At 43.2% G+C, this 27,511-nt stretch overlaps 1 protein-coding gene across 1 annotated transcript in view; it reads left to right on the plus strand.

Moving 5' to 3' along the window:
* LOC140374615 (neural-cadherin) overlaps window positions 1–27,511 on the plus strand; it is a 178,162-nt gene that overhangs the window by 52,528 nt on the left and 98,123 nt on the right. The window lies entirely within an intron of this gene.

Raw genomic sequence — 27,511 nt, forward strand, 5'->3', positions numbered from 1 at the left:
CTTTTTGTTCTTGGTGTTCGTGGGTTGGTGTTCTTGGGATGGTGTTCTTAAGATAAGATAAGATAATCCTTTATTGTCCCACATGGGGAAATTCCATTGATGCTTGGGATGGTGTTCTTGAGATGGTGTTCTTGGGATGGTGTTCTTGGGATGGTGTTTTGGGGATGGTGTTTTTGGGATGGTGTTCTTGGTGTTCTTTGTGTTCTTGGTGTTCTTGAGATGGTGTTCTTGAGATGGTGTTCTTGAGATGGTGTTCTTGAGATGGTGTTCTTGGGATGGTGTTCTTGGTGTTCTTGAGATGGTGTTCTTGAGATGGTGTTCTTGGTGTTCTTGAGATGGTGTTCTTGGTGTTCTTGAGATGGTGTTCTTGGTGTTCTTGAGATGGTGTTCTTGAGAATGTGTTCTTGGTGTTCTTGAGATTGTGTTCTTGGTGTTCTTGAGATGGTGTTCTTAGTGTTCTTGGTGTTCTTGGGATGGTGTTCTTGGGATGGTGTTCTTAAGATGGTGTTCTTTGGATGGTGTTCTTGGGATGGTGTTCTTGAGATGGTGTTCTTGAGATGGTGTTTTGGGGATGGTGTTTTTGGGATGGTGTTCTTGGTGTTCTTTGTGTTCTTGGTGTTTTTGAGATGGTGTTCTTGAGATGGTGTTCTTTTTGTTCTTGGTGTTCTTGAGATGGTGTTCTTGGTGTTCTTGAGATGGTGTTCTTGTTGTTCTTGGTGTTCTTGGGATGGTGTTCTTGGTGTTCTTGAGATGGTGTTCTTGAGATGGTGTTCTTGGTGTTCTTGGGATGGTGTTCTTGGTGTTCTTGAGATGGTGTTCTTGATGTTCTTGGTGTTCTTGAGATGGTGTTCTTGGTGTTCTTGAGATGGTGTTCTTGAGATGGTGTTCTTGGTGTTCTTGAGATGGTGTTCTTGGTGTTCTTGGGATGGTGTTCTTGAGATGGTGTTCTTGGTGTTCTTGAGATGGTGTTCTTGAGATGGTGTTCTTGAGATGGTGTTCTTGGTGTTCTTGAGATGGTGTTCTTGAGATGGTGTTCTTGGTGTTCTTGAGATGGTGTTCTTGGTGTTCTTGAGATGGTGTTCTTGGTGTTCTTGAGATGGTGTTCTTGTTGTTCTTGGTGTTCTTGAGATGGTGTTCTTGGTGATCTTGAGATGGTGTTCTTGAGATGGTGTTCTTTGTGTTCTTGGGATGGTGTTCTTGGTGTTTTTGGGATGGTGTTGTTTGTGTTCTTGGTGTTCTTGAGATGGTGTTCTTGAGATGGTGTTCTTGGTGTTCTTGAGATGGTGTTCTTGGTGTTCTTGAGATCGTGTTCTTGAGATGGTGTTCTTGGTGTTCTTGGGATGGTGTTCTTGGTGTTCTTGAGATGGTGTTCTTGGTGTTCTTGAGATGGTGTTCTTGTTGTTCTTGGTGTTCTTGAGATGGTGTTCTTGGTGTTCTTGAGATGGTGTTCTTGGTGTTCTTGAGATGGTGTTCTTGTTGTTCTTGGTGTTCGTGGGATGGTGTTTTTGGGATGGTGTTCTTTGTGTTCTTGGTGTTCTTGAGATGGTGTTCTTGTTGTTCTTGAGATGGTGTTCTTGTTGTTCTTGGTGTTCTTGAGATGGTGTTCTTGGTGTTCTTGAGATGGTGTTCTTGGTGTTCTTGAGATGGTGTTCTTGGTGTTCTTGAGATGGTGTTCTTGTTGTTCTTGGTGTTCTTGGGATGGTGTTCTTTTTGTTCTTTGTGTTCTTGGGATGGTGTTCTTGAGATGGTGTTCTTAGGATGGTGTTCTTGGGATGGTGTTCTTGAGATGGTGTTCTTGAGATGGTGTTTTGGGGATGGTGTTTTTGGGATGGTGTTCTTGCTGTTCTTTGTGTTCTTGGTGTTCTTGAGATGGTGTTCTTGAGATGGTGTTCTTGAGATGGTGTTCTTGGGATGGTGTTCTTGGGATGGTGTTCTTGAGATGGTGTTCTTGAGATGGTGTTTTGGGGATGGTGTTTTTGGGATGGTGTTTTTGGGATGGTGTTCTTGGTGTTCTTTGTGTTCTTGGTGTTCTTGAGATGGTGTTCTTGAGATGGTGTTCTTGTTGTTCTTGGTGTTCTTGAGATGGTGTTCTTGGTGTTCTTGAGATGGTGTTCTTGGTGTTCTTGAGATGGTGTTCTTGTTGTTCTTGGTGTTCTTGGGATGGTGTTCTTTTTGTTCTTTGTGTTCTTGGGATGGTGTTCTTGAGATGGTGTTCTTGGGATGGTGTTCTTGGGATGGTGTTCTTGAGATGGTGTTCTTGAGATGGTGTTTTGGGGATGGTGTTTTTGGGATGGTGTTCTTGGTGTTCTTTGTGTTCTTGGTGTTCTTGAGATGGTGTTCTTGAGATGGTGTTCTTGAGATGGTGTTCTTGGGATGGTGTTCTTGGGATGGTGTTCTTGAGATGGTGTTCTTGAGATGGTGTTTTGGGGATGGTGTTTTTGGGATGGTGTTTTTGGGATGGTGTTCTTGGTGTTCTTTGTGTTCTTGGTGTTCTTGAGATGGTGTTCTTGAGATGGTGTTCTTGTTGTTCTTGGTGTTCTTGAGATGGTGTTCTTGGTGTTCTTGAGATGGTGTTCTTGTTGTTCTTGGTGTTCTTGGGATGGTGTTCTTGAGATGGTGTTCTTGGTGTTCTTGGGATGGTGTTCTTGAGATGGTGTTCTTGAGATGGTGTTCTTGAGATGGTGTTCTTGGTGTTCTTGAGATGGTGTTCTTGGTGTTCTTGAGATGGTGTTCTTGGTGTTCTTGAGATGGTGTTCTTGGTGTTCTTGAGATGGTGTTCTTGTTGTTCTTGGTGTTCTTGAGATGGTGTTCTTGGTGTTCTTGAGATGGTGTTCTTGAGATGGTGTTCTTGGTGTTCTTGGGATGGTGTTCTTGGTGTTCTTGAGATGGTGTTCTTGTTGTTCTTGGTGTTCTTGAGATGGTGTTCTTGGTGTTCTTGAGATGGTGTTCTTGTTGTTCTTGGTGTTCGTGGGTTGGTGTTCTTGGGATGGTGTTCTTAAGATAAGATAAGATAATCCTTTATTGTCCCACATGGGGAAATTCCATTGATGCTTGGGATGGTGTTCTTGAGATGGTGTTCTTGGGATGGTGTTCTTGGGATGGTGTTTTGGGGATGGTGTTTTTGGGATGGTGTTCTTGGTGTTCTTTGTGTTCTTGGTGTTCTTGAGATGGTGTTCTTGAGATGGTGTTCTTGAGATGGTGTTCTTGAGATGGTGTTTTGGGGATGGTGTTCTTGGTGTTCTTTGTGTTCTTGAGATGGTTTTCTTGGTGTTTTTGAGATGGTGTTCTTGTTGTTCTTGGTGTTCTTGAGATGGTATTCTTGGTGTTCTTGAGATGGTGTTCTTGTTGTTCTTGGTGTTCTTGGGATGGTGTTCTTGAGATGGTGTTCTTGGTGTTCTTGAGATGGTGTTCTTGGTGTTCTTGAGATGGTGTTCTTGGTGTTCTTGAGATGGTGTTCTTGAGATGGTGTTCTTGGTGTTCTTGAGATGGTGTTCTTGGTGTTCTTGAGATGGTGTTCTTGGTGTTCTTGAGATGGTGTTCTTGGTGTTCTTGAGATGGTGTTCTTGAGATGGTGTTCTTGGTGTTCTTGAGATTGTGTTCTTGGTGTTCTTGAGATGGTGTTCTTGAGATGGTGTTCTTGGTGTTCTTGAGATGGTTCTTGGTGTTCTTGAGATGGTGTTCTTGAGATGGTGTTCTTGAGATGGTGTTCCTGGTGTTCTTGAGATGGTGTTCTTGTTGTTCTTGGTGTTCTTGAGATGGTGTTCTTGGTGTTCTTGGTGTTCTTGAGATGGTGTTCTTGTTGTTCTTGGTGTTCTTGGGATGGTGTTCTTGAGATGGTGTTCTTGGTGTTCTTGAGATGGTGTTCTTGGTGTTCTTGAGATGGTGTTCTTGAGATGGTGTTCTTGGTGTTCTTGAGATTGTGTTCTTGGTGTTCTTGAGATGGTGTTCTTGAGATGGTGTTCTTGGTGTTCTTGAGATGGTGTTCTTGAGATGGTGTTCTTGGTGTTCTTGAGATGGTGTTCTTGGTATTCTTGAGATGGTGTTCTTGGTGTTCTTGAGATGGTGTTCTTGGTGTTCTTGAGATGGTGTTCTTGTTGTTCTTGGTGTTCTTGGGATGGTGTTTTTGGGATGGTGTTCTTGGGATGGTGTTCTTGAGATGGTGTTCTTGAGATGGTGTTCTTGGTGTTCTTGAGATGGTGTTCTTGAGATGGTGTTCTTGGTGTTCTTGAGATGGTGTTCTTGTTGTTCTTGGTGTTCGTGGGTTGGTGTTCTTGGGATGGTGTTCTTGGGATGGTGTTCTTGAGATGGTGTTCTTGGGATGGTGTTCTTGGGATGGTGTTTTGGGGATGGTGTTTTTGGGATGGTGTTCTTGGTGTTCTTTGTGTTCTTGGTGTTCTTGAGATGGTGTTCTTGAGATGGTGTTCTTGAGATGGTGTTCTTGGGATGGTGTTCTTGGGATGGTGTTCTTGAGATGGTGTTCTTGAGATGGTGTTTTGGGGATGGTGTTCTTGGTGTTCTTTGTGTTCTTGAGATGGTGTTCTTGGTGTTTTTGAGATGGTGTTCTTGTTGTTCTTGGTGTTCTTGAGATGGTGTTCTTGGTGTTCTTGAGATGGTGTTCTTGGTGTTCTTGAGATGGTGTTCTTGTTGTTCTTGGTGTTCTTGGGATGTTGTTCTTGGGATGGTGTTCTTGGGATGGTGTTCTTGAGATGGTGTTCTTGGGATGGTGTTCTTGGGATGGTGTTCTTGAGATGGTGTTCTTGAGATGGTGTTTTGGGGATGGTGTTTTTGGGATGGTGTTCTTGGTGTTCTTTGTGTTCTTGGTGTTCTTGAGATGGTGTTCTTGGTGTTCTTGAGATGGTGTTCTTGGTGTTCTTGAGATGGTGTTCTTGTTGTTCTTGGTGTTCTTGGGATGGTGTTTTTGGGATGGTGTTCTTGGGATGGTGTTCTTGAGATGGTGTTCTTGAGATGGTGTTCTTGGTGTTCTTGAGATGGTGTTCTTGAGATGGTGTTCTTGGTGTTCTTGAGATGGTGTTCTTGTTGTTCTTGGTGTTCGTGGGTTGGTGTTCTTGGGATGGTGTTCTTGGGATGGTGTTCTTGAGATGGTGTTCTTGGGATGGTGTTCTTGGGATGGTGTTTTGGGGATGGTGTTTTTGGGATGGTGTTCTTGGTGTTCTTTGTGTTCTTGGTGTTCTTGAGATGGTGTTCTTGAGATGGTGTTCTTGAGATGGTGTTCTTGGGATGGTGTTCTTGGGATGGTGTTCTTGAGATGGTGTTCTTGAGATGGTGTTTTGGGGATGGTGTTCTTGGTGTTCTTTGTGTTCTTGAGATGGTGTTCTTGGTGTTTTTGAGATGGTGTTCTTGTTGTTCTTGGTGTTCTTGAGATGGTGTTCTTGGTGTTCTTGAGATGGTGTTCTTGGTGTTCTTGAGATGGTGTTCTTGTTGTTCTTGGTGTTCTTGGGATGTTGTTTTTGGGATGGTGTTCTTGGGATGGTGTTCTTGGGATGGTGTTCTTGAGATGGTGTTCTTGGGATGGTGTTCTTGGGATGGTGTTCTTGAGATGGTGTTCTTGAGATGGTGTTTTGGGGATGGTGTTTTTGGGATGGTGTTCTTGGTGTTCTTTGTGTTCTTGGTGTTCTTGAGATGGTGTTCTTGAGATGGTGTTCTTGAGATGGTGTTCTTGGGATGGTGTTCTTGGGATGGTGTTCTTGAGATGGTGTTCTTGAGATGGTGTTTTGGGGATGGTGTTTTTGGGATGGTGTTTTTGGGATGGTGTTCTTGGTGTTCTTTGTGTTCTTGGTGTTCTTGAGATGGTGTTCTTGAGATGGTATTCTTGTTGTTCTTGGTGTTCTTGAGATGGTGTTCTTGGTGTTCTTGAGATGGTGTTCTTGTTGTTCTTGGTGTTCTTGGGATGGTGTTCTTGAGATGGTGTTCTTGGTGTTCTTGAGATTGTGTTCTTGGTGTTCTTGAGATGGTGTTCTTGAGATGGTGTTCTTGGAGTTCTTGAGATGGTGTTCTTGTTGTTCTTGGTGTTCTTGAGATGGTGTTCTTGGTGTTCTTGAGATGGTGTTCTTGGTGTTCTTGAGATGGTGTTCTTGTTGTTCTTGGTGTTCTTGGGATGGTGTTTTTGGGATGGTGTTCTTGGGATGGTGTTCTTGAGATGGTGTTCTTGAGATGGTGTTCTTGGTGTTCTTGAGATGGTGTTCTTGAGATGGTGTTCTTGGTGTTCTTGAGATGGTGTTCTTGTTGTTCTTGGTGTTCGTGGGTTGGTGTTCTTGGGATGGTGTTCTTGGGATGGTGTTCTTGAGATGGTGTTCTTGGGATGGTGTTCTTGGGATGGTGTTTTGGGGATGGTGTTTTTGGGATGGTGTTCTTGGTGTTCTTTGTGTTCTTGGTGTTCTTGAGATGGTGTTCTTGAGATGGTGTTCTTGGGATGGTGTTCTTGGGATGGTGTTCTTGAGATGGTGTTCTTGAGATGGTGTTTTGGGGATGGTGTTCTTGGTGTTCTTTGTGTTCTTGAGATGGTGTTCTTGGTGTTTTTGAGATGGTGTTCTTGTTGTTCTTGGTTTTTCTTGAGATGGTGTTCTTGGTGTTCTTGAGATGGTGTTCTTGGTGTTCTTGAGATGGTGTTCTTGTTGTTCTTGGTGTTCTTGGGATGGTGTTTTTGGGATGGTGTTCTTGGGATGGTGTTCTTGGGATGGTGTTCTTGAGATGGTGTTCTTGAGATGGTGTTTTGGGGATGGTGTTTTTGGGATGGTGTTCTTGGTGTTCTTTGTGTTCTTGGTGTTCTTGAGATGGTGTTCTTGAGATGGTGTTCTTGAGATGGTGTTCTTGGGATGGTGTTCTTGGGATGGTGTTCTTGAGATGGTGTTCTTGAGATGGTGTTTTGGGGATGGTGTTTTTGGGATGGTGTTTTTGGGATGGTGTTCTTGGTGTTCTTTGTGTTCCTGGTGTTCTTGAGATGGTGTTCTTGTTGTTCTTGGTGTTCTTGAGATGGTGTTCTTGGTGTTCTTGAGATGGTGTTCTTGTTGTTCTTGGTGGTCTTGGGATGGTGTTCTTGAGATGGTGTTCTTGGTGTTCTTGGGATGGTGTTCTTGAGATGGTGTTCTTGAGATGGTGTTCTTGGTGTTCTTGAGATGGTGTTCTTGGTGTTCTTGAGATGGTGTTCTTGGTGTTCTTGAGATGGTGTTCTTGAGATGGTGTTCTAGGTGTTCTTGGGATGGTGTTCTTGGTGTTCTTGAGATGGTGTTCTTGTTGTTCTTGGTGTTCTTGAGATGGTGTTCTTGGTGTTCTTGAGATGGTGTTCTTGGTGTTCTTGAGATGGTGTTCTTGTTGTTCTTGGTGTTCGTGGGTTGGTGTTCTTGGGATGGTGTTCTTAAGATAAGATAAGATAATCCTTTATTGTCCCACATGGGGAAATTCCATTGATGCTTGGGATGGTGTTCTTGAGATGGTGTTCTTGGGATGGTGTTCTTGGGATGGTGTTTTGGGGATGGTGTTTTTGGGATGGTGTTCTTGGTGTTCTTTGTGTTCTTGGTGTTCTTGAGATGGTGTTCTTGAGATGGTGTTCTTGGGATGGTGTTCTTGGGATGGTGTTCTTGAGATGGTGTTCTTGAGATGGTGTTTTGGGGATGGTGTTCTTGGTGTTCTTTGTGTTCTTGAGATGGTGTTCTTGGTGTTTTTGAGATGGTGTTCTTGTTGTTCTTGGTGTTCTTGAGATGGTATTCTTGGTGTTCTTGAGATGGTGTTCTTGTTGTTCTTGGTGTTCTTGGGATGGTGTTCTTGAGATGGTGTTCTTGGTGTTCTTGAGATGGTGTTCTTGAGATGGTGTTCTTGGTGTTCTTGAGATGGTGTTCTTGGTGTTCTTGAGATGGTGTTCTTGAGATGGTGTTCTTGAGATGGTGTTCTTGGTGTTCTTGAGATGGTGTTCTTGTTGTTCTTGGTGTTCTTGAGATGGTGTTCTTGGTGTTCTTGAGATGGTGTTCTTGGTGTTTTTGAGATGGTGTTCTTGTTGTTCTTGGTGTTCTTGGGATGGTGTTCTTGAGATGGTGTTCTTGGTGTTCTTGAGATGGTGTTCTTGGTGTTCTTGAGATGGTGTTCTTGAGATGGTGTTCTTGGTGATCTTGAGATTGTGTTCTTGGTGTTCTTGAGATGGTGTTCTTGAGATGGTGTTCTTGGTGTTCTTGAGATGGTGTTCTTGAGATGGTGTTCTTGGTGTTCTTGAGATGGTGTTCTTGTTGTTCTTGGTGTTCTTGAGATGGTGTTCTTGGTGTTCTTGAGATGGTGTTCTTGGTGTTCTTGGGATGGTGTTTTTGGGATGGTGTTCTTGGGATTGTGTTCTTGAGATGGTGTTCTTGAGATGGTGTTCTTGGTGTTCTTGAGATGGTGTTCTTGAGATGGTGTTCTTGTTGTTCTTGGTGTTCGTGGGTTGGTGTTCTTGAGATGGTGTTCTTGGGATGGTGTTTTGGGGATTGTGTTTTTGGGATGGTGTTCTTGGTGTTCTTTGTGTTCTTGGTGTTCTTGAGATGGTGTTCTTGAGATGGTGTTCTTGAGATGGTGTTCTTGGGATGGTGTTCTTGGGATGGTGTTCTTGAGATGGTGTTCTTGAGATGGTGTTTTGGGGATGGTGTTCTTGGTGTTCTTTGTGTTCTTGAGATGGTGTTCTTGGTGTTTTGGAGATGGTGTTCTTGTTGTTCTTGGTGTTCTTTGGATGGTGTTCTTGGTGTTCTTGAGATGGTGTTCTTGGTGTTCTTGAGATGGTGTTCTTGAGATGGTGTTCTTGGTGTTCTTGAGATGGTGTTCTTGGTGTTCTTGAGATGGTGTTCTTGAGATGGTGTTCTTGGTGTTCTTGAGATGGTGTTCTTGGTGTTCTTGAGATGGTGTTCTTGAGATGGTGTTCTTGGTGTTCTTGAGATGGTGTTCTTGTTGTTCTTGGTGTTCTTGAGATGGTGTTCTTGGTGTTCTTGAGATGGTGTTCTTGGTGTTCTTGAGATGGTGTTCTTGTTGTTCTTGGTGTTCTTGAGATGGTGTTCTTGGTGTTCTTCAGATGGTGTTCTTGAGATGGTGTTCTTGGTGTTCTTGAGATGGTGTTCTTAGTGTTCTTGGTGTTCTTGGGATGGTGTTCTTGGGATGGTGTTCTTAAGATGGTGTTCTTGGGATGGTGTTCTTGGGATGGTGTTCTTGAGATGGTGTTCTTGAGATGGTGTTTTGGGGATGGTGTTTTTGGGATGGTGTTCTTGGTGTTCTTTGTGTTCTTGGTGTTCTTGAGATGGTGTTCTTGAGATGGTGTTCTTTTTGTTCTTGGTGTTCTTGAGATGGTGTTCTTGGTGTTCTTGAGATGGTGTTCTTGTTGTTCTTGGTGTTCTTGGGATGGTGTTCTTGGTGTTCTTGAGATGGTGTTCTTGAGATGGTGTTCTTGGTGTTCTTGGGATGGTGTTCTTGGTGTTCTTGAGATGGTGTTCTTGATGTTCTTGGTGTTCTTAAGATGGTGTTCTTGGTGTTCTTGAGATGGTGTTCTTGAGATGGTGTTCTTGGTGTTCTTGAGATGGTGTTCTTGGTGTTCTTGGGATGGTGTTCTTGAGATGGTGTTCTTGGTGTTCTTGAGATGGTGTTCTTGAGATGGTGTTCTTGAGATGGTGTTCTTGAGATGGTGTTCTTGAGATGGTGTTCTTGGTGTTCTTGAGATGGTGTTCTTGAGATGGTGTTCTTGGTGTTCTTGAGATGGTGTTCTTGTTGTTCTTGGTGTTCTTGAGATGGTGTTCTTGGTGTTCTTGAGATGGTGTTCTTGGTGTTCTTGAGATGGTGTTCTTGAGATGGTGTTCTTGGTGTTCTTGGGATGGTGTTCTTGGTGTTCTTGAGATGGTGTTCTTGGTGTTTTTGAGATGGTGTTCTTGTTGTTCTTGGTGTTCTTGAGATGGTATTCTTGGTGTTCTTTAGATGGTGTTCTTGGTGTTCTTGAGATGGTGTTCTTGTTGTTCTTGGTGTTCGTGGGATGGTGTTTTTGGGATGGTATTCTTTGTGTTCTTGGTGTTCTTGAGATGGTGTTCTTGTTGTTCTTGAGATGGTGTTCTTGTTGTTCTTGGTGTTCTTGAGATTGTGTTCTTGGTGTTCTTGAGATGGTGTTCTTGGTGTTCTTGAGATGGTGTTCTTGGTGTTCTTGAGATGGTGTTCTTGGTGTTCTTGAGATGGTGTTCTTGTTGTTCTTGGTGTTCTTGGGATGGTGTTCTTTTTGTTCTTTGTGTTCTTGGGATGGTGTTCTTGAGATGGTGTTCTTGGGATGGTGTTCTTGGGATGGTGTTCTTGAGATGGTGTTCTTGAGATGGTGTTTTGGGGATGGTGTTTTTGGGATGGTGTTCTTGGTGTTCTTTGTGTTCTTGGTGTTCTTGAGATGGTGTTCTTGAGATGGTGTTCTTGAGATGGTGTTCTTGGGATGGTGTTCTTGGGATGGTGTTCTTGAGATGGTGTTCTTGAGATGGTGTTTTGGGGATGGTGTTTTTGGGATGGTGTTTTTGGGATGGTATTCTTGGTGTTCTTTGTGTTCTTGGTGTTCTTGAGATGGTGTTCTTGAGATGGTGTTCTTGTTGTTCTTGGTGTTCTTGAGATGGTGTTCTTGGTGTTCTTGAGATGGTGTTCTTGTTGTTCTTGGTGTTCTTGGGATGGTGTTCTTGAGATGGTGTTCTTGGTGTTCTTGGGATGGTGTTCTTGAGATGGTGTTCTTGAGATGGTGTTCTTGAGATGGTGTTCTTGGTGTTCTTGAGATGGTGTTCTTGTTGTTCTTGAGATGGTGTTCTTGTTGTTCTTGGTGTTCTTGAGATGGTGTTCTTGAGATGGTGTTCTTGGTGTTCTTGAGATGGTGTTCTTGTTGTTCTTGGTGTTCGTGGGTTGGTGTTCTTGGGATGGTGTTCTTAAGATAAGATAAGATAATCCTTTATTGTCCCACATGGGGAAATTCCATTGATGCTTGAGATGGTGTTCTTGAGATGGTGTTCTTCGGATGGTGTTCTTGGGATGGTGTTTTGGGGATGGTGTTTTTGGGATGGTGTTCTTGGTATTCTATGTGTTCTTGGTGTTCTTGAGATGGTGTTCTTGAGATGGTGTTCTTGGGATGGTGTTCTTGGGATGGTGTTCTTGGGATGGTGTTCTTGAGATGGTGTTCTTGAGATGGTGTTTTGGGGATGGTGTTCTTGGTGTTCTTTGTGTTCTTGAGATGGTGTTCTTGGTGTTTTTTGAGATGGTGTTCTTGTTGTTCTTGGTGTTCTTGAGATGGTATTCTTGGTGTTCTTGAGATGGTGTTCTTGTTGTTCTTGGTGTTCTTGGGATGGTGTTCTTGAGATGGTGTTCTTGGTGTTCTTGAGATGGTGTTCTTGGTGTTCTTGAGATGGTGTTCTTGGTGTTCTTGAGATGGTGTTCTTGGTGTTCTTGAGATGGTGTTCTTGAGATGGTGTTCTTGGTGTTCTTGAGATGGTGTTCTTGTTGTTCTTGGTGTTCTTGAGATGGTGTTCTTGGTGTTCTTGAGATGGTGTTCTTGGTGTTCTTGAGATGGTGTTCTTGAGATGGTGTTCTTGGTGTTCTTGGGATGGTGTTCTTGGTGTTCTTGAGATGGTGTTCTTGGTGTTTTTGAGATGGTGTTCTTGTTGTTCTTGGTGTTCTTGAGATGGTATTCTTGGTGTTCTTGAGATGGTGTTCTTGGTGTTCTTGAGATGGTGTTCTTGTTGTTCTTGGTGTTCGTGGGATGGTGTTTTTGGGATGGTATTCTTTGTGTTCTTGGTGTTCTTGAGATGGTGTTCTTGTTGTTCTTGAGATGGTGTTCTTGTTGTTCTTGGTGTTCTTGAGATTGTGTTCTTGGTGTTCTTGAGATGGTGTTCTTGGTGTTCTTGAGATGGTGTTCTTGGTGTTCTTGAGATGGTGTTCTTGGTGTTCTTGAGATGGTGTTCTTGTTGTTCTTGGTGTTCTTGGGATGGTGTTCTTTTTGTTCTTTGTGTTCTTGGGATGGTGTTCTTGAGATGGTGTTCTTGGGATGGTGTTCTTGGGATGGTGTTCTTGAGATGGTGTTCTTGAGATGGTGTTTTGGGGATGGTGTTTTTGGGATGGTGTTCTTGGTGTTCTTTGTGTTCTTGGTGTTCTTGAGATGGTGTTCTTGAGATGGTGTTCTTGAGATGGTGTTCTTGGGATGGTGTTCTTGGGATGGTGTTCTTGAGATGGTGTTCTTGAGATGGTGTTTTTGGGATGGTGTTTTTGGGATGGTGTTTTTGGGATGGTATTCTTGGTGTTCTTTGTGTTCTTGGTGTTCTTGAGATGGTGTTCTTGAGATGGTGTTCTTGTTGTTCTTGGTGTTCTTGAGATGGTGTTCTTGGTGTTCTTGAGATGGTGTTCTTGTTGTTCTTGGTGTTCTTGGGATGGTGTTCTTGAGATGGTGTTCTTGGTGTTCTTGGGATGGTGTTCTTGAGATGGTGTTCTTGAGATGGTGTTCTTGAGATGGTGTTCTTGGTGTTCTTGGGATGGTGTTCTTGGTGTTCTTGAGATGGTGTTCTTGTTGTTCTTGGTGTTCTTGAGATGGTGTTCTTGAGATGGTGTTCTTGGTGTTCTTGAGATGGTGTTCTTGTTGTTCTTGGTGTTCGTGGGTTGGTGTTCTTGGGATGGTGTTCTTAAGATAAGATAAGATAATCCTTTATTGTCCCACATGGGGAAATTCCATTGATGCTTGAGATGGTGTTCTTGAGATGGTGTTCTTCGGATGGTGTTCTTGGGATGGTGTTTTGGGGATGGTGTTTTTGGGATGGTGTTCTTGGTATTCTATGTGTTCTTGGTGTTCTTGAGATGGTGTTCTTGAGATGGTGTTCTTGGGATGGTGTTCTTGGGATGGTGTTCTTGGGATGGTGTTCTTGAGATGGTGTTCTTGAGATGGTGTTTTGGGGATGGTGTTCTTGGTGTTCTTTGTGTTCTTGAGATGGTGTTCTTGGTGTTTTTTGAGATGGTGTTCTTGTTGTTCTTGGTGTTCTTGAGATGGTATTCTTGGTGTTCTTGAGATGGTGTTCTTGTTGTTCTTGGTGTTCTTGGGATGGTGTTCTTGAGATGGTGTTCTTGGTGTTCTTGAGATGGTGTTCTTGGTGTTCTTGAGATGGTGTTCTTGGTGTTCTTGAGATGGTGTTCTTGGTGTTCTTGAGATGGTGTTCTTGAGATGGTGTTCTTGGTGTTCTTGAGATGGTGTTCTTGGTGTTCTTGAGATGGTGTTCTTGGTGTTCTTGAGATGGTGTTCTTGGTGTTCTTGAGATGGTGTTCTTGAGATGGTGTTCTTGGTGTTCTTGAGATTGTGTTCTTGGTGTTCTTGAGATGGTGTTCTTGAGATGGTGTTCTTGGTGTTCTTGAGATGGTTCTTGGTGTTCTTGAGATGGTGTTCTTGAGATGGTGTTCTTGGTGTTCTTGAGATGGTGTTCTTGTTGTTCTTGGTGTTCTTGAGATGGTGTTCTTGGTGTTCTTGAGATGGTGTTCTTGGTGTTCTTGAGATGGTGTTCTTGTTGTTCTTGGTGTTCTTTGATGGTGTTTTTGGGATGGTGTTCTTGGGATGGTGTTCTTGGGATGGTGTTCTTGAGATGGTGTTCTTGGGATGGTGTTCTTGGGATGGTGTTCTTGAGATGGTGTTCTTGAGATGGTGTTTTGGGGATGGTGTTTTTGGGATGGTGTTCTTGGTGTTCTTTGTGTTCTTGGTGTTCTTGAGATGGTGTTCTTGAGATGGTGTTCTTGAGATGGTGTTCTTGAGATGGTGTTCTTGGGATGGTGTACTTGAGATGGTGTTCTTGAGATGGTGTTTTGGGGATGGTGTTTTTGGGATGGTGTTTTTGGGATGGTGTTCTTGGTGTTCTTTGTGTTCTTGGTGTTCTTGAGATGGTGTTCTTGAGATGGTGGTCTTGTTGTTCTTGGTGTTCTTGAGATGGTGTTCTTGGTGTTCTTGAGATGGTGTTCTTGTTGTTCTTGGTGTTCTTGGGATGGTGTTCTTGAGATGGTGTTCTTGGTGTTCTTGGGATGGTGTTCTTGAGATGGTGTTCTTGAGATGGTGTTCTTGGTGTTCTTGAGATGGTGTTCTTGGTGTTCTTGAGATGGTGTTCTTGGTGTTCTTGAGATGGTGTTCTTTAGATGGTGTTCTTGCTGTTCTTGGGATGGTGTTCTTGGTGTTCTTGAGATGGTGTTCTTGTTGTTCTTGGTGTTCTTGAGATGGTGTTCTTGGTGTTCTTGAGATGGTGTTCTTGGTGTTCTTGAGATGGTGTTCTTGTTGTTCTTGGTGTTCGTGGGTTGGTGTTCTTGGGATGGTGTTTTTAAGATAAGATAAGATAATCCTTTATTGTCCCACATGGGGAAATTCCATTGATGCTTGGGATGGTGTTCTTGAGATGGTGTTCTTGGGATGGTGTTCTTGGGATGGTGTTTTGGGGATGGTGTTTTTGGGATGGTGTTCTTTGTGTTCTTGGTGTTCTTGAGATGGTGTTCTTGAGATGGTGTTCTTGAGATGGTGTTCTTGGGATGGTGTTCTTGGGATGGTGTTCTTGAGATGGTGTTCTTGAGATGGTGTTTTGGGGATGGTGTTCTTGGTGTTCTTTGTGTTCTTGAGATGGTGTTCTTGGTGTTTTTGAGATGGTGTTCTTGTTGTTCTTGGTGTTCTTGAGATGGTATTCTTGGTGTTCTTGAGATGGTGTTCTTGTTGTTCTTGGTGTTCTTGGGATGGTGTTCTTGAGATGGTGTTCTTGGTGTTCTTGAGATGGTGTTCTTGAGATGGTGTTCTTGGTGTTCTTGAGATGGTGTTCTTGGTGTTCTTGAGATGGTGTTCTTGGTGTTCTTGAGATGGTGTTCTTGGTGTTCTTGAGATGGTGTTCTTGTTGTTCTTGGTGTTCTTGAGATGGTGTTCTTGGTGTTCTTGAGATGGTGTTCTTGTTGTTCTTGGTGTTCTTGAGATGGTGTTCTTGGTGTTCTTGAGATGGTGTTCTTGGTGTTCTTGAGATGGTGTTCTTGTTGTTCTTGGTGTTCTTGGGATGGTGTTCTTGAGATGGTGTTCTTGGTGTTCTTGAGATGGTGTTCTTGGTGTTCTTGAGATGGTGTTCTTGAGATGGTGTTCTTGGTGTTCTTGAGATTGTGTTCTTGGTGTTCTTGGGATGGTGTTCTTGAGATGGTGTTCTTGAGATGGTGTTTTGGGGATGGTGTTCTTGGTGTTCTTTGAGTTCTTGAGATGGTGTTCTTGGTGTTTTTGAGATGGTGTTCTTGTTGTTCTTGGTGTTCTTGAGATGGTGTTCTTGGTGTTCTTGAGATGGTGTTCTTGAGATGGTGTTCTTGGTGTTCTTGAGATGGTGTTCTTGGTGTTCTTGAGATGGTGTTCTTGTTGTTCTTGGTGTTCTTGAGATGGTGTTCTTGGTGTTCTTGAGATGGTGTTCTTGAGATGGTGTTCTTGGTGTTCTTGGGATGGTGTTCTTGGTGTTCTTGAGATGGTGTTCTTGTTGTTCTTGGTGTTCTTGAGATGGTGTTCTTGGTGTTCTTGAGATGGTGTTCTTGGTGTTCTTGAGATGGTGTTCTTGAGATGGTGTTCTTGGTGTTCTTGGGATGGTGTTCTTGGTGTTCTTGAGATGGTGTTCTTGGTGTTTTTGAGATGGTGTTCTTGTTGTTCTTGGTGTTCTTGAGATGGTATTCTTGGTGTTCTTGAGATGGTGTTCTTGGTGTTCTTGAGATGGTGTTCTTGTTGTTCTTGGTGTTCGTGGGATGGTGTTTTTGGGATGGTATTCTTTGTGTTCTTGGTGTTCTTGAGATGGTGTTCTTGTTGTTCTTGAGATGGTGTTCTTGTTGTTCTTGGTGTTCTTGAGATTGTGTTCTTGGTGTTCTTGAGATGGTGTTCTTGGTGTTCTTGAGATGGTGTTCTTGGTGTTCTTGAGATGGTGTTCTTGGTGTTCTTGAGATGGTGTTCTTGTTGTTCTTGGTGTTCTTGGGATGGTGTTCTTTTTGTTCTTTGTGTTCTTGGGATGGTGTTCTTGAGATGGTGTTCTTGGGATGGTGTTCTTGGGATGGTGTTCTTGAGATGGTGTTCTTGAGATGGTGTTTTGGGGATGGTGTTTTTGGGATGGTGTTCTTGGTGTTCTTTGTGTTCTTGGTGTTCTTGAGATGGTGTTCTTGAGATGGTGTTCTTGAGATGGTGTTCTTGGGATGGTGTTCTTGGGATGGTGTTCTTGAGATGGTGTTCTTGAGATGGTGTTTTGGGGATGGTGTTTTTGGGATGGTGTTTTTGGGATGGTATTCTTGGTGTTCTTTGTGTTCTTGGTGTTCTTGAGATGGTGTTCTTGAGATGGTGTTCTTGTTGTTCTTGGTGTTCTTGAGATGGTGTTCTTGGTGTTCTTGAGATGGTGTTCTTGTTGTTCTTGGTGTTCTTGGGATGGTGTTCTTGAGATGGTGTTCTTGGTGTTCTTGGGATGGTGTTCTTGAGATGGTGTTCTTGAGATGGTGTTCTTGGTGTTCTTGAGATGGTGTTCTTGGTGTTCTTGAGATGGTGTTCTTGGTGTTCTTGAGATGGTGTTCTTGTTGTTCTTGGTGTTCTTGAGATGGTGTTCTTGGTGTTCTTGAGATGGTGTTCTTGAGATGGTGTTCTTGGTGTTCTTGGGATGGTGTTCTTGGTGTTCTTGAGATGGTGTTCTTGTTGTTCTTGGTGTTCTTGAGATGGTGTTCTTGAGATGGTGTTCTTGGTGTTCTTGAGATGGTGTTCTTGTTGTTCTTGGTGTTCGTGGGTTGGTGTTCTTGGGATGGTGTTCTTAAGATAAGATAAGATAATCCTTTATTGTCCCACATGGGGAAATTCCATTGATGCTTGAGATGGTGTTCTTGAGATGGTGTTCTTCGGATGGTGTTCTTGGGATGGTGTTTTGGGGATGGTGTTTTTGGGATGGTGTTCTTGGTATTCTATGTGTTCTTGGTGTTCTTGAGATGGTGTTCTTGAGATGGTGTTCTTGGGATGGTGTTCTTGGGATGGTGTTCTTGGGATGGTGTTCTTGGGATGGTGTTCTTGAGATGGTGTTTTGGGGATGGTGTTCTTGGTGTTCTTTGTGTTCTTGAGATGGTGTTCTTGGTGTTTTTGAGATGGTGTTCTTGTTGTTCTTGGTGTTCTTGAGATGGTATTCTTGGTGTTCTTGAGATGGTGTTCTTGTTGTTCTTGGTGTTCTTGGGATGGTGTTCTTGAGATGGTGTTCTTGGTGTTCTTGAGATGGTGTTCTTGGTGTTCTTGAGATGGTGTTCTTGGTGTTCTTGAGATGGTGTTCTTGGTGTTCTTGAGATGGTGTTCTTGAGATGGTGTTCTTGGTGTTCTTGAGATGGTGTTCTTGGTGTTCTTGAGATGGTGTTCTTGGTGTTCTTGAGATGGTGTTCTTGGTGTTCTTGAGATGGTGTTCTTGAGATGGTGTTCTTGGTGTTCTTGAGATTGTGTTCTTGGTGTTCTTGAGATGGTGTTCTTGAGATGGTGTTCTTGGTGTTCTTGAGATGGTTCTTGGTGTTCTTGAGATGGTGTTCTTGAGATGGTGTTCTTGGTGTTCTTGAGATGGTGTTCTTGTTGTTCTTGGTGTTCTTGAGATGGTGTTCTTGGTGTTCTTGAGATGGTGTTCTTGGTGTTCTTGAGATGGTGTTCTTGTTGTTCTTGGTGTTCTTGGGATGGTGTTTTTGGGATGGTGTTCTTGGGATGGTGTTCTTGGGATGGTGTTCTTGAGATGGTGTTCTTGGGATGGTGTTCTTGGGATGGTGTTCTTGAGATGGTGTTCTTGAGATGGTGTTTTGGGGATGGTGTTTTTGGGATGGTGTTCTTGGTGTTCTTTGTGTTCTTGGTGTTCTTGAGATGGTGTTCTTGAGATGGTGTTCTTGAGATGGTGTTCTTGAGATGGTGTTCTTGGGATGGTGTACTTGAGATGGTGTTCTTGAGATGGTGTTTTGGGGATGGTGTTTTTGGGATGGTGTTTTTGGGATGGTGTTCTTGGTGTTCTTTGTGTTCTTGGTGTTCTTGAGATGGTGTTCTTGAGATGGTGTTCTTGTTGTTCTTGGTGTTCTTGAGATGGTGTTCTTGGTGTTCTTGAGATGGTGTTCTTGTTGTTCTTGGTGTTCTTGGGATGGTGTTCTTGAGATGGTGTTCTTGGTGTTCTTGGGATGGTGTTCTTGAGATGGTGTTCTTGAGATGGTGTTCTTGGTGTTCTTGAGATGGTGTTCTTGGTGTTCTTGAGATGGTGTTCTTGGTGTTCTTGAGATGGTGTTCTTGAGATGGTGTTCTTGGTGTTCTTGGGATGGTGTTCTTGGTGTTCTTGAGATGGTGTTCTTGTTGTTCTTGGTGTTCTTGAGATGGTGTTCTTGGTGTTCTTGAGATGGTGTTCTTGGTGTTCTTGAGATGGTGTTCTTGTTGTTCTTGGTGTTCGTGGGTTGGTGTTCTTGGGATGGTGTTTTTAAGATAAGATAAGATAATCCTTTATTGTCCCACATGGGGAAATTCCATTGATGCTTGGGATGGTGTTCTTGAGATGGTGTTCTTGGGATGGTGTTCTTGGGATGGTGTTTTGGGGATGGTGTTTTTGGGATGGTGTTCTTTGTGTTCTTGGTGTTCTTGAGATGGTGTTCTTGAGATGGTAATCTTGAGATGGTGTTCTTGGGATGGTGTTCTTGGGATGGTGTTCTTGAGATGGTGTTCTTGAGATGGTGTTTTGGGGATGGTGTTCTTGGTGTTCTTTGTGTTCTTGAGATGGTGTTCTTGGTGTTTTTGAGATGGTGTTCTTGTTGTTCTTGGTGTTCTTGAGATGGTATTCTTGGTGTTCTTGAGATGGTGTTCTTGTTGTTCTTGGTGTTCTTGGGATGGTGTTCTTGAGATGGTGTTCTTGGTGTTCTTGAGATGGTGTTCTTGAGATGGTGTTCTTGGTGTTCTTGAGATGGTGTTCTTGGTGTTCTTGAGATGGTGTTCTTGAGATGGTGTTCTTGGTGTTCTTGAGATGGTGTTCTTGTTGTTCTTGGTGTTCTTGAGATGGTGTTCTTGGTGTTCTTGAGATGGTGTTCTTGGTGTTCTTGAGATGGTGTTCTTGTTGTTCTTGGTGTTCTTGGGATGGTGTTCTTGAGATGGTGTTCTTGGTGTTCTTGAGATGGTGTTCTTGGTGTTCTTGAGATGGTGTTCTTGAGATGGTGTTCTTGGTGTTCTTGAGATTGTGTTCTTGGTGTTCTTGGGATGGTGTTCTTGAGATGGTGTTCTTGAGATGGTGTTTTGGGGATGGTGTTCTTGGTGTTCTTTGTGTTCTTGAGATGGTGTTCTTGGTGTTTTTGAGATGGTCTTCTTGTTGTTCTTGGTGTTCTTGAGATGGTGTTCTTGGTGTTCTTGAGATGGTGTTCTTGGTGTTCTTGAGATGGTGTTCTTGAGATGGTGTTCTTGAGATGGTGTTCTTGGGATGGTGTTCTTGGGATGGTGTTCTTGAGATGGTGTTCTTGAGATGGTGTTTTGGGGATGGTGTTTTTGGGATGGTGTTTTTGGGATGGTGTTCTTGGTGTTCTTTGTGTTCTTGGTGTTCTTGAGATGGTGTTCTTGAGATGGTGTTCTTGTTGTTCTTGGTGTTCTTGAGATGGTGTTCTTGGTGTTCTTGAGATGGTGTTCTTGTTGTTCTTGGTGTTCTTGGGATGGTGTTCTTGAGATGGTGTTCTTGGTGTTCTTGAGATTGTGTTCTTGGTGTTCTTGAGATGGTGTTCTTGAGATGGTGTTCTTGAGATGGTGTTCTTGGTGTTCTTGAGATGGTGTTCTTGAGATGGTGTTCTTGGTGTTCTTGAGATGGTGTTCTTGTTGTTCTTGGTGTTCTTGAGATGGTGTTCTTGGTGTTCTTGAGATGGTGTTCTTGGTGTTCTTGAGATGGTGTTCTTGTTGTTCTTGGTGTTCTTGGGATGGTGTTTTTGGGATGGTGTTCTTGGGATGGTGTTCTTGAGATGGTGTTCTTGAGATGGTGTTCTTGGTGTTCTTGAGATGGTGTTCTTGAGATGGTGTTCTTGGTGTTCTTGAGATGGTGTTCTTGTTGTTCTTGGTGTTCGTGGGTTGGTGTTCTTGGGATGGTGTTCTTGGGATGGTGTTCTTGAGATGGTGTTCTTGGGATGGTGTTCTTGGGATGGTGTTTTGGGGATGGTGTTTTTGGGATGGTGTTCTTGGTGTTCTTTGTGTTCTTGGTGTTCTTGAGATGGTGTTCTTGAGATGGTGTTCTTGAGATGGTGTTCTTGGGATGGTGTTCTTGGGATGGGTTTTCTTGAGATGGTGTTCTTGAGATGGTGTTTTGGGGATGGTGTTCTTGGTGTTCTTTGTGTTCTTGAGATGGTGTTCTTGGTGTTTTTGAGATGGTGTTCTTGTTGTTCTTGGTGTTCTTGAGATGGTGTTCTTGGTGTTCTTGAGATGGTGTTCTTGGTGTTCTTGAGATGGTGTTCTTGTTGTTCTTGGTGTTCTTGGGATGGTGTTTTTGGGATGGTGTTCTTGGGATGGTGTTCTTGGGATGGTGTTCTTGAGATGGTGTTCTTGAGATGGTGTTTTGGGGATGGTGTTTTTGGGATGGTGTTCTTGGTGTTCTTTGTGTTCTTGGTGTTCTTGAGATGGTGTTCTTGAGATGGTGTTCTTGAGATGGTGTTCTTGGGATGGTGTTCTTGGGATGGTGTTCTTGAGATTGTGTTCTTGAGATGGTGTTTTGGGGATGGTGTTTTTGGGATGGTGTTTTTGGGATGGTGTTCTTGGTGTTCTTTGTGTTCTTGGTGTTCTTGAGATGGTGTTCTTGTTGTTCTTGGTGTTCTTGAGATGGTGTTCTTGGTGTTCTTGAGATGGTGTTCTTGTTGTTCTTGGTGTTCTTGGGATGGTGTTCTTGAGATGGTGTTCTTGGTGTTCTTGGGATGGTGTTCTTGAGATGGTGTTCTTGAGATGGTGTTCTTGGTGTTCTTGAGATGGTGTTCTTGGTGTTCTTGAGATGGTGTTCTTGGTGTTCTTGAGATGGTGTTCTTGAGATGGTGTTCTTGGTGTTCTTGGGATGGTGTTCTTGGTGTTCTTGAGATGGTGTTCTTGTTGTTCTTGGTGTTCTTGAGATGGTGTTCTTGGTGTTCTTGAGATGGTGTTCTTGGTGTTCTTGAGATGGTGTTCTTGTTGTTCTTGGTGTTCGTGGGTTGGTGTTCTTGGGATGGTGTTCTTAAGATAAGATAAGATAATCCTTTATTGTCCCACATGGGGAAATTCCATTGATGCTTGGGATGGTGTTCTTGAGATGCTGTTCTTGGGATGGTGTTCTTGGGATGGTGTTTTGGGGATGGTGTTTTTGGGATGATGTTCTTGGTGTTCTTTGTGTTCTTGGTGTTCTTGAGATGGTGTTCTTGAGATGGTGTTCTTGGGATGGTGTTCTTGGGATGGTGTTCTTGAGATGGTGTTCTTGAGATGGTGTTTTGGGTATGGTGTTCTTGGTGTTCTTTGTGTTCTTGAGATGGTGTTCTTGGTGTTTTTGAGATGGTGTTCTTGTTGTTCTTGGTGTTCTTGAGATGGTGTTCTTGGTGTTCTTGAGATGGTGTTCTTGAGATGGTGTTCTTGAGATGGTGTTCTTGGTGTTCTTGAGATGGTGTTCTTGGTGTTCTTGAGATGGTGTTCTTGAGATGGTGTTCTTGAGATGGTGTTCTTGGTGTTCTTGAGATGGTGTTCTTGTTGTTCTTGGTGTTCTTGAGATGGTGTTCTTGGTGTTCTTGAGATGGTGTTCTTGGTGTTTTTGAGATGGTGTTCTTGTTGTTCTTGGTGTTCTTGGGATGGTGTTCTTGAGATGGTGTTCTTGGTGTTCTTGAGATGGTGTTCTTGGTGTTCTTGAGATGGTGTTCTTGAGATGGTGTTCTTGGTGATCTTGAGATTGTGTTCTTGGTGTTCTTGAGATGGTGTTCTTGAGATGGTGTTCTTGGTGTTCTTGAGATGGTGTTCTTGAGATGGTGTTCTTGGTGTTCTTGAGATGGTGTTCTTGTTGTTCTTGGTGTTCTTGAGATGGTGTTCTATGTGTTCTTGAGATGGTGTTCTTGGTGTTCTTGGGATGGTGTTTTTGGGATGGTGTTCTTGGGATGGTGTTCTTGAGATGGTGTTCTTGAGATGGTGTTCTTGGTGTTCTTGAGATGGTGTTCTTGAGATGGTGTTCTTGTTGTTCTTGGTGTTCGTGGGTTGGTGTTCTTGAGATGGTGTTCTTGGGATGGTGTTCTTGGGATGGTGTTTTGGGGATGGTGTTTTTGGGATGGTGTTCTTGGTGTTCTTTGTGTTCTTGGTGTTCTTGAGATGGTGTTCTTGAGATGGTGTTCTTGAGATGGTGTTCTTGGGATGGTGTTCTTGGGATGGTGTTCTTGAGATGGTGTTCTTGAGATGGTGTTTTGGGGATGGTGTTCTTGGTGTTCTTTGTGTTCTTGAGATGGTGTTCTTGGTGTTTTTGAGATGGTGTTCTTGTTGTTCTTGGTGTTCTTGAGATGGTATTCTTGGTGTTCTTGAGATGGTGTTCTTGTTGTTCTTGGTGTTCTTGGGATGGTGTTCTTGAGATGGTGTTCTTGGTGTTCTTGAGATGGTGTTCTTGGTGTTCTTGAGATGGTGTTCTTGAGATGGTGTTCTTGGTGTTCTTGAGATGGTGTTCTTGGTGTCCTTGAGATGGTGTTCTTGAGATGGTGTTCTTGGTGTTCTTGAGATGGTGTTCTTGGTGTTCTTGAGATGGTGTTCTTGAGATGGTGTTCTTGGTGTTCTTGAGATGGTGTTCTTGTTGTTCTTGGTGTTCTTGAGATGGTGTTCTTGGTGTTCTTGAGATGGTGTTCTTGGTGTTCTTGAGATGGTGTTCTTGTTGTTCTTGGTGTTCTTGAGATGGTGTTCTTGGTGTTCTTCAGATGGTGTTCTTGGTGTTCTTGAGATGGTGTTCTTGGTGTTCTTGAGATGGTGTTCTTAGTGTTCTTGGTGTTCTTGGGATGGTGTTCTTGGGATGGTGTTCTTAAGATGGTGTTCTTGGGATGGTGTTCTTGGGATGGTGTTCTTGAGATGGTGTTCTTGAGATGGTGTTTTGGGGATGGTGTTTTTGGGATGGTGTTCTTGGTGTTCTTTGTGTTCTTGGTGTTCTTGAGATGGTGTTCTTGAGATGGTGTTCTTTTTGTTCTTGGTGTTCTTGAGATGGTGTTCTTGGTGTTCTTGAGATGGTGTTCTTGTTGTTCTTGGTGTTCTTGGGATGGTGTTCTTGGTGTTCTTGAGATGGTGTTCTTGAGATGGTGTTCTTGGGATGGTGTTCTTGGTGTTCTTGAGATGGTGTTCTTGATGTTCTTGGTGTTCTTGAGATGGTGTTCTTGGTGTTCTTGAGATGGTGTTCTTGGGATGGTGTTCTTGGTGTTCTTGAGATGGTGTTCTTGGTGTTCTTGGGATGGTGTTCTTGAGATGGTGTTCTTGGTGTTCTTGAGATGGTGTTCTTGAGATGGTGTTCTTGAGATGGTGTTCTTGGTGTTCTTGAGATGGTGTTCTTGAGATGGTGTTCTTGGTGTTCTTGAGATGGTGTTCTTGGTGTTCTTGAGATGGTGTTCTTGGTGTTCTTGAGATGGTGTTCTTGTTGTTCTTGGTGTTCTTGAGATGGTGTTCTTGGTGTTCTTGAGATGGTGTTCTTGAGATGGTGTTCTTGGTGTTCTTGGGATGGTGTTCTTGGTGCTCTTGAGATGGTGTTCTTGGTGTTTTTGAGATGGTGTTCTTGTTGTTCTTGGTGTTCTTGAGATGGTATTCTTGGTGTTCTTGAGATGGTGTTCTTGGTGTTCTTGAGATGGTGTTCTTGTTGTTCTTGGTGTTCGTGGGATGGTGTTTTTGGGATGGTATTCTTTGTGTTCTTGGTGTTCTTGAGATGGTGTTCTTGTTGTTCTTGAGATGGTGTTCTTGTTGTTCTTGGTGTTCTTGAGATTGTGTTCTTGGTGTTCTTGAGATGGTGTTCTTGGTGTTCTTGAGATGGTGTTCTTGGTGTTCTTGAGATGGTATTCTTGGTGTTCTTGGGATGGTGTTCTTTTTGTTCTTTGTGTTCTTGGGATGGTGTTCTTGAGATGTTGTTCTTGGGATGGTGTTCTTGGGATGGTGTTCTTGAGATGGTGTTCTTGAGATGGTGTTTTGGGGATGGTGTTTTTGGGATGGTGTTCTTGGTGTTCTTTGTGTTCTTGGTGTTCTTGAGATGGTGTTCTTGAGATGGTGTTCTTGAGATGGTGTTCTTGGGATGGTGTTCTTGGGATGGTGTTCTTGAGATGGTGTTCTTGAGATGGTGTTTTGGGGATGGTGTTTTTGGGATGGTGTTTTTGGGATGGTATTCTTGGTGTTCTTTGTGTTCTTGGTGTTCTTGAGATGGTGTTCTTGAGATGGTGTTCTTGTTGTTCTTGGTGTTCTTGAGATGGTGTTCTTGGTGTTCTTGAGATGGTGTTCTTGTTGTTCTTGGTGTTCTTGGGATGGTGTTCTTGAGATGGTGTTCTTGGTGTTGTTGGGATGGTGTTCTTGAGATGGTGTTCTTGAGATGGTGTTCTTGAGATGGTGTTCTTGGTGTTCTTGAGATGGTGTTCTTGGTGTTCTTGAGATGGTGTTCTTGGTGTTCTTGAGATGGTGTTCTTGGTGTTCTTGAGATGGTGTTCTTGTTGTTCTTGGTGTTCTTGAGATGGTGTTCTTGGTGTTCTTGAGATGGTGTTCTTGAGATGGTGTTCTTGGTGTTCTTGGGATGGTGTTCTTGGTGTTCTTGAGATGGTGTTCTTGTTGTTCTTGGTGTTCTTGAGATGGTGTTCTTGAGATGGTGTTCTTGGTGTTCTTGAGATGGTGTTCTTGTTGTTCTTGGTGTTCGTGGGTTGGTGTTCTTGGGATGGTGTTCTTAAGATAAGATAAGATAATCCTTTATTGTCCCACATGGGGAAATTCCATTAATGCTTGAGATGGTGTTCTTGAGATGGTGTTCTTCGGATGGTGTTCTTGGGATGGTGTTTTGGGGATGGTGTTTTTGGGATGGTGTTCTTGGTATTCTATGTGTTCTTGGTGTTCTTGAGATGGTGTTCTTGAGATGGTGTTCTTGAGATGGTGTTCTTGGGATGGTGTTCTTGGGATGGTGTTCTTGAGATGGTGTTCTTGAGATGGTGTTTTGGGGATGGTGTTCTTGGTGTTCTTTGTGTTCTTGAGATGGTGTTCTTGGTGTTTTTGAGATGGTGTTCTTGTTGTTCTTGGTGTTCTTGAGATGGTATTCTTGGTGTTCTTGAGATGGTGTTCTTGTTGTTCTTGGTGTTCTTGGCATGGTGTTCTTGAGATGGTGTTCTTGGTGTTCTTGAGATGGTGTTCTTGGTGTTCTTGAGATGGTGTTCTTGGTGTTCTTGAGATGGTGTTCTTGGTGTTCTTGAGATGGTGTTCTTGAGATGGTGTTCTTGGTGTTCTTGAGATGGTGTTCTTGGTGTTCTTGAGATGGTGTTCTTGGTGTTCTTGAGATGGTGTTCTTGGTGTTCTTGGTGTTCTTGAGATGGTGTTCTTGAGATGGTGTTCTTGGTGTTCTTGAGATTGTGTTCTTGGTGTTCTTGAGATGGTGTTCTTGAGATGGTGTTCTTGGTGTTCTTGAGATGGTTCTTGGTGTTCTTGAGATGGTGTTCTTGAGATGGTGTTCTTGGTGTTCTTGAGATGGTGTTCTTGTTGTTCTTGGTGTTCTTGGGATGGTGTTTTTGGGATGGTGTTCTTGGGATGGTGTTCTTGGGATGGTGTTCTTGAGATGGTGTTCTTGGGATGGTGTTCTTGGGATGGTGTTCTTGAGATGGTGTTCTTGAGATGGTGTTTTGGGGATGGTGTTTTTGGGATGGTGTTCTTGGTGTTCTTTGTGTTCTTGGTGTTCTTGAGATGGTGTTCTTGAGATGGTGTTCTTGAGATGGTGTTCTTGGGATGGTGTTCTTGAGATGGTGTTCTTGAGATGGTGTTTTGGGGATAATGTTTTTGGGATGGTGTTTTTGGGATGGTGTTCTTGGTGTTCTTTGTGTTCTTGGTGTTCTTGAGATGGTGTTCTTGAGATGGTGTTCTTGTTGTTCTTGGTGTTCTTGAGATGGTGTTCTTGGTGTTCTTGAGATGGTGTTCTTGTTGTTCTTGGTGTTCTTGGGATGGTGTTCTTGAGATGGTGTTCTTGGTGTTCTTGGGATGGTGTTCTTGAGATGGTGTTCTTGAGATGGTGTTCTTGGTGTTCTTGAGATGGTGTTCTTGGTGTTCTTGAGATGGTGTTCTTGGTGTTCTTGAGATGGTGTTCTTGAGATGGTGTTCTTGGTGTTCTTGGGATGGTGTTCTTGGTGTTCTTGAGATGGTGTTCTTGTTGTTCTAGGTGTTCTTGAGATGGTGTTCTTGGTGTTCTTGAGATGGTGTTCTTGGTGTTCTTGAGATGGTGTTCTTGTTGTTCTTGGTGTTCGTGGGTTGGTGTTCTTGGGATGGTGTTTTTAAGATAAGATAAGATAATCCTTTATTGTCCCACATGGGGAAATTCCATTGATGCTTGGGATGGTGTTCTTGAGATGGTGTTCTTGGGATGGTGTTCTTGGGATGGTGTTTTGGGGATGGTGTTTTTGGGATGGTGTTCTTTGTGTTCTTTGTGTTCTTGGTGTTCTTGAGATGGTGTTCTTGAGATGGTGTTCTTGAGATGGTGTTCTTGGGATGGTGTTCTTGGGATGGTGTTCTTGAGATGGTGTTCTTGAGATGGTGTTTTGGGGATGGTGTTCTTGGTGTTCTTTGTGTTCTTGAGATGGTGTTCTTGGTGTTTTTGAGATGGTGTTCTTGTTGTTCTTGGTGTTCTTGAGATGGTATTCTTGGTGTTCTTGAGATGGTGTTCTTGTTGTTCTTGGTGTTCTTGGGATGGTGTTCTTGAGATGGTGTTCTTGGTGTTCTTGAGATGGTGTTCTTGAGATGGTGTTCTTGGTGTTCTTGAGATGGTGTTGTTGGTGTTCTTGAGATGGTGTTCTTGAGATGGTGTTCTTGGTGTTCTTGAGATGGTGTTCTTGGTGTTCTTGAGATGGTGTTCTTGAGATGGTGTTCTTGAGATGGTGTTCTTGAGATGGTGTTCTTGGTGTTCTTGAGATGGTGTTCTTGTTGTTCTTGGTGTTCTTGAGATGGTGTTCTTGGTGTTCTTGAGATGGTGTTCTTGGTGTTCTTGAGATGGTGTTCTTGTTGTTCTTGGTGTTCTTGGGATGGTGTTCTTGAGATGGTGTTCTTGGTGTTCTTGAGATGGTGTTCTTGGTGTTCTTGAGATGGTGTTCTTGAGATGGTGTTCTTGGTGTTCTTGAGATTGTGTTCTTGGTGTTCTTGAGATGGTGTTCTTGAGATGGTGTTCTTGGTGTTCTTGAGATGGTGTTCTTGAGATGGTGTTCTTGGTGTTCTTGAGATGGTGTTCTTGTTTTTCTTGGTGTTCTTGAGATGGTGTTCTTGGTGTTCTTGAGATGGTGTTCTTGGTGTTCTTGAGATGGTGTTCTTGTTGTTCTTGGTGTTCTTGGGATGGTGTTTTTGGGATGGTGTTCT

The sequence above is a fragment of the Eucyclogobius newberryi genome, unplaced genomic scaffold (genome assembly GCF_026437365.1).
Source record: "Eucyclogobius newberryi isolate DKJ021-1_F unplaced genomic scaffold, fEucNew1.0.hap1 SCAF_3, whole genome shotgun sequence".
Classification (NCBI taxonomy): Eukaryota; Metazoa; Chordata; class Actinopteri; order Gobiiformes; family Gobiidae; genus Eucyclogobius; species Eucyclogobius newberryi.